The sequence below is a fragment of the Triticum aestivum genome, chromosome 7A, assembly GCF_018294505.1.
Source record: "Triticum aestivum cultivar Chinese Spring chromosome 7A, IWGSC CS RefSeq v2.1, whole genome shotgun sequence".
Classification (NCBI taxonomy): Eukaryota; Viridiplantae; Streptophyta; class Magnoliopsida; order Poales; family Poaceae; genus Triticum; species Triticum aestivum.
The window spans coordinates 116,042,961-116,049,183 of NC_057812.1; the positions used below are offsets into that span (position 1 = coordinate 116,042,961).

The 6,223-nt window shown below is 49.2% G+C and overlaps 1 pseudogene; it reads left to right on the forward strand.

Annotated features, from left to right (window-relative positions):
- Positions 1 to 1,078: 1,078 nt before the first annotated feature.
- Positions 1,079 to 2,376, forward strand: LOC123153142 (ethylene-responsive transcription factor 1-like; annotated as a pseudogene).
- The last annotated feature ends 3,847 nt before the right edge of the window (positions 2,377 to 6,223 follow it).

Sequence of the window (6,223 nt, forward strand, 5' to 3'; positions counted from 1 at the left end):
CAAAACACTACACAATTTCTTCCAAACTAGGCGATTTCATTGATATTTTACAAAAAAACTTAAGAACACAAATGAAAACACAAACTAAAAACGACTACGCCTAGCCATCGCCGCGGCCCGCCTTCTACATACCTAGGAGCCTGTAGAACCGGCTGTAGTCGCCACCATCGTTGTTGACGTCGTGCTGGGTGCTGCCGCGTCCCTGCTGCACCCCTGACCAGCGTCGCCGATGCGCGGGGGGTTGGATGGCCCGGGCACATCCTCATCGTCGCTGTCGAGGACGACCACGACGCCCTTCTCGCGTCCGCAGCGTCGAGCTTTGATTTCCTTGAAAGCCTGGCGCTGGCGCTCCATCTGCTCGCGAATGTAGTCCTCCTTTGCCCACTTGAGGCTGGTCTCGTCGTCGGCCATGTCCTGGTGCTCCTTCTTCACGGGGAGCAAAACCGGCTCGGTCTTCGCCGTACGAGGCAGTAGGAACGAGGAGAGGGGTGGCCGCCCTCGTTGGTGACGAGGGCACCGCCGCGGGTACGACGCCCAAGTGGCGTATCCTGCGGCTCTGGCTTGACGGGGCGAAGCGCCGGCGAGCCGGAGGACAGAGACCCGGAGCCTGACGACGAAGATGTTGTCGTCTCCATTCACTGCGGTGTCTAGAAGTTGCTGCGACAGCGAGAAAAGGAGGGGGCACAGGGTACTCCAGGCGCGGCGTGTTGTCGGCCTCGATGTGCTCGAGGATGGCTTCAAGGGTGCGGTCGGGGATGCCCCTCCATAGGCGCCGTCCCTCGGAGTTGTGGGGGCCACGGGGCTCGATGTTGTTGGTGGCAGAGACCCCCTCCTCGTGGCACCGCTCGAAGTACGTCATCCGCAGCGCATTGCTGTCGGGGGCAAACCTCGGCTGGTTCCGCCGCGGATCCGGCAGCGAAGAACCGATGCGTGCAATTTCGGCACGCCGGGCAGCTCCGGTGGGCGCGGGCGGCACCGGGACCCCACCGGCGCTGAGCCTTCAGGTGCCCGGCACCCGCATGTCCGGGGGCGCCGGGTACTCCGGCTTGTAGAGGAGGCGTGCCACATCCTCGCGCAGATGGCGGCGGCCGAAGCCGTTAGCCGCTGCGCCGTCGTCTGGGAAGCGCTCGGCCATTGCCTTCAGCTAGGGAGAGAGTGGGAGGGAGAGGCGTCGGCGGTGAGAGGTAGAGAGAAGGCGTCGGTGGCGAGAGCTTTGTGCGTTCACCGGCGAGGGAGGACGGCTTTTATAGCCGCGGATGGGCGGTGGGAGTGCTGCCGCCGTGTGCCGCGTGACCGGAGCGGGCGGGACACGGGTCGCCACGCCTTCACTACGCCGCCCGTGAGGCATCAATGGAAGGCTGACCGGCGCAACAGCCTTGGCATTGTTTCTAGCGGGAATTGAGGCGATGAGGATGACGAAGGCGGCGAGTCGCTGACTCAGCGGACCCACTCCTTTTCGCGCCAAAAACGTTTCTCCCGGCGTCCCCGGGCGTCCCTAGCGTGCTGGGTTTGGACTGAGTCCGCTGGCATCAAAATCGACCCTAACCGGCGAAAACTGAGTTTCTGAGGGCGCGACTGGGCTGAAATTTCTGCGCCGGCGACGAAAAAGGACTTCGGGAGGGAGGGAGGGGGGAGGCGGGGGGCACAGCTGGAGATGCTGTAAATGGGCTGCTGAAATAAGAGATCCTCGCAAGGGTGTCCGTGTCTGGCTTGGCACTTACAACTCTGCCGAGGAAGCTGCCAAAACCTATGATGTTGAAGCCCATAGAATTCGTGGCAAGAAGGCAAATGTTAATTTCCGAGAAGAAGCTCCTATGTCTCCTCAGCAACGCTGCGCTGAGCCTACCTCTGTGAAGGTGGCCAAGTTCAACACCGAACAGAAGTCGGTGCTCACTGATCAACACCATGGGCAACGCAGATGTGTATTCCTGCCCTGCTGTCGACTACACCTTAAATCAGCAATTTGTGCAGCCTCAGAACATGTCGTTTGTGCCTACAGTGAATGCAGTTGAGGCCCCTTTCATGAATTTTTCCTCTAATCAGGGGAGCAACTCCTTTAGTTGCTCAGACTTCAGCTGGGAGAATGATATCAAGACCCCTGACATAACATCTGTGCTTGCATCCATTCCCACCTCGATAGAGGTCAATGAATCTGCATTTCTGCAGAACAATGACATTAATTGAACGGTACCTCCTATGATGGGTAATGCTAGTATTGACCTTGCCGACTTGGAACCATACATGAAGTTCCTGATGGACGATGGTTCAGACAAGTCAATGGACAACATTCTAAGCTGTCTTGTGCCCCAGGACGTTGTTGGCAACATGGGCCTTTGGACCTTCCATGACATGCCCTTGTCTGCTGGTTTCGACTGAGGGAATCGAGGTTGCTGGGTGCCTGTATATATAAACAAAAGGTAGGCATATGCATTGTGGAAATAAACTCAATTGTTATGCACTTCAATTTCCATTTCATTGATCATTATCCTTTATCTTGTTTCAGGAATAAGTATTCTGGGCATCAACAAGTGCTTGTCTCTGGTGCCTCTAGAGTCGAGCAGTAGCGATGTCAGTCTATGGTTATGTCTAGCTTAAAAGGTCAGGAGACTAAGGTCTTTCGCAATAGACCTCTGTCTTGTACCCGCAGACTATATATCTATCTATAAGACTAGTATGTGATGGGAACTGCTTATTTTGTATTCCTGTTTCTACCTTATTGTAATTGCTACAAGTGGCTGTAAACCTTTTAAATTTGAAGCCAGTGTTTGGTATGTTGTGCTTAATTTTTCTAATACGCTAGTTCTTCATTTGCTGCAATACTGGAACTCTTTTGGAGTATCTTGCCATGGTTGTTAGGGTAAGTGACATGGCATAAACATAAGGTATCATACTGGGCCAACATTCTCCTTCAAAGTTTATCAAAGTATAGCTTTACTTGTAGTAGCAGTGTTCTAGCACAAGTTGCAGATACTGGCTTGGGAAAACAACTTGTGGCTCAAGTAGTATTGGACTAGTCTACTCTTGCAACTCTTGAGGTAGCTACATTTCCATTGTCACACCTGCCTCAAATGTGCATGGCTTGGGGGGCATGTCTTGTTGCCCTGTACTGCATAACAAAATCCTGTTTTTGTTAGGTGAAATCATAACCGCTCTTGGATTTTGAAGTAGAGAGTAGACTGTAGAGAATTCCGTTGAAAAGGGAGAGTGGACTGTAGAGACTCTTGCTTTGTACAAATGAGAATTGCATGCTTGATGCTGCGATATCTGATTTGAAATTTTTTCTGCTTCCATTGGTCATTATGCGCACGTTCTTGTTTTGACCCTGTTCAGTAGGAGAACCCAATTGGAAATTTGTTTCACAGAAAGCCTACTGTTGCAAAGCTCTTGCACAATGTTGACCAGGATGGTAATGTAGTAAAATGATGCTGTGGTATTTTTCAATTTCGTTTTCCTAAAGTTGGGAAAACCGAAAGGATAAGGCCCTGCTTTTGCACTGCACGGAAGGGAGTAGCTGATGCCAAAATCTGGATGTGTGAATCAAATGATCTGGTGTGTAAGTTTTGTAAGACTCGGACGAAGCCTTGGATAAGTGCACGGCAGCGAGGCGGTTCCTCCACCCAAATCAGCTAAAAAGCTTTGGAAGTCCAGAAATCGGCTCGCAGCCCAGAGAATGCACCAGAAACTTCAATGTTCATGACACCAGTTCTGATATCATATTTGATAAGATTCAGAAATGAAGCAGCATCCGCTGAATTCTCTGATGCCTCCCATGCCTAGTCCTGCTACAAGCATCTAAAGGTGATGGTGGCCAAATAAACCTCAAGTCATCTAGCGTTTCAGAAATGTCAAGTCAAGCATCCCTTCCTACTCTTTATAGGAAGATGTAATGGACCATTCGACAGTACCTGATCTGGTGCAACAATCACACACAACTTGAATGCTTGATCATGTTGTACTCGACAGATGAAGACCACATCATTTTGATTGTGACGTGTACTGAAGCATACAACCCCCGCATTGCTTGACAAATGAAATGTTGGGTCGATTCCCATCCTCTCGCTCAACCCCCATTGGAGTTAATCCCTCCTAGCACCCTATTCGGTAGAGCAAGCTAAAAATCCCTCCCAAGACCGAGTTCTATACATGAAACACTATAAAACATACCAATGAAGAAGACTGTTGGCACGCAACATGAGAAGCAAGGTAACAACAAAGCACAATGAACAAATTTCCAGGATCCCATCGTGACATGCCAAAACAAGTTTCATGCAATTGATTAATTCACATGACTGCTATTTCCACAAGAAAATTAATCTACTCCCTCCGATCCATATTAATTGATGTTGTTTTAGTACAACCTTTGGTACAAAGTTATACTAAACCAGCGTCAATTAATTTGGATAGGAGGGAGTAGTATTATTTATGTTCGGCCACAAGAAGGCTGGAAGAAGAATTACTTCAACATCTTGCTCGTAGCAGCTCCGTTCTCACCTTCTGTTTCTCTAGATAGTCTTCAATTATCCTTCATCCGATTGCATACATGCGGAAGGTTTAGTAGTAATCAATGCAGTGATTGTGGTCATCGCTAGATGGTCTACGGATCTGGATGTAATTTTTATTATTTCTAGTGTTCATTGTATTGCCGTGATAGAGGATGAATAGATCGAAAGTTTTCTCACAAAAAAACAAAATTAATAGTTAAAAATGAGTTCAAGACTACACACCTACAACCATGCATTTCAACATCTTAAGATAGGCACGCCAAGAAAAGTTCACGGTGTAGAAGGGAGCCATGAGAAATGCATTTGCTTGGTGTAGTAATCTTCATAAACCATATGCTTTTTTACTTTCTTTGAAAAAGGGCATTTTATTCATCCATAATGAAGCATCAAGGGGATACAAAACACCATGAGTACACATCCGGCCTCTGCATAGTTAGGACGCACACAAATGATTACACCAGCAAATAGCAAAGCCATAGAAGACCAATGGTATGCCTAGGTGGATGAAAAAGAAGAGCAACATTAATCCTCGTCGAGCAGGTGCAGCCACCAAAAATATGGTACAAACGTGATATCCATGCAAGCTGTAAATCATGCACACACCAAGCAAATAGCCAGTGTTGGAGCTAGTTGTTGCATGTGCGAGAGAAGACGCAACCACCGAAATCTCACCTTGGAGACAATTCGGTAATCCCATGCTTCCATCGTCTTGTCAATGGTAAATCTAGGTACCTAGACAACATAACACGAGTTGTCACTGTCCCTCTAAGGCCTCGATTACCACCAGAAAAAAATGCCACACACCATCTTGGTAGCGCGATGTCTCAGCGAAGGATATCCGCTACTTGCTGCCACGCTCTGCCTCGATTGGCTTAGCCACCCAAAACAGGGCACCGACAAGACATGGAAGCATCCATCGCAACACAAATCTGCAATCATTCACACCCCCTAACCAATGCTACTCCAAGACGATGCTCCCAGGAGAGAGAAACAACACCAATGATGTCATCGTCCAATCCAATATCACCCAGACCTAGGGTTTCCCTCGGAGCAGCCGATAAGTAGGCAGAAACGGCATCAACGACCGCTTCAACAAGGTAACGACACACAAAGGCGTCGCGATTGTCGGCCCAAAAAAATTCGAGCACAGATTTCCCCTCCCATCTTGCCGCAGCCGAACAATCTGTCCCACGGCACGTCGGTCGAGACAGAACCACGCCTCCACAACATGTAGCGACCGAGCCATAAGCCATGGTCTAGCCGGGAGCCACCGAGCCCAGCTTCCGCGAGCCCAAGTCTGTGGACACACAAATTTCCTCTCGCATCCGTCCACAGACAAGGGGGACCAGTCTGCGGACACGGGTGCGGAAGGCGGCTATTCAACGCTGCCCACATACATTTCAACCCGCATTTGAACTAACCAGACGAAATTCATGCCAACTGAATGATATTCATCAAAGTTCGGATAGAAAATAACACAAATCAATACATAGCATGCAGCTAGTACAACAATGTCTCAAATTCGACTAGATTAAGCGGATGTCCAACAAGTTTATCATCAACAGATCATGCCCTTCCACACATACTCCCTCTTCAGCTTCATCCAATAGTGTGTGTACGTAAATGGCCTTTCCTCTGTCCTGTGGTACATCACGGTAGCGCGTGCAGGCTACATAATGTGTAGACCAACATTGAGTGAACGAGTCAATTAACAACTTGAC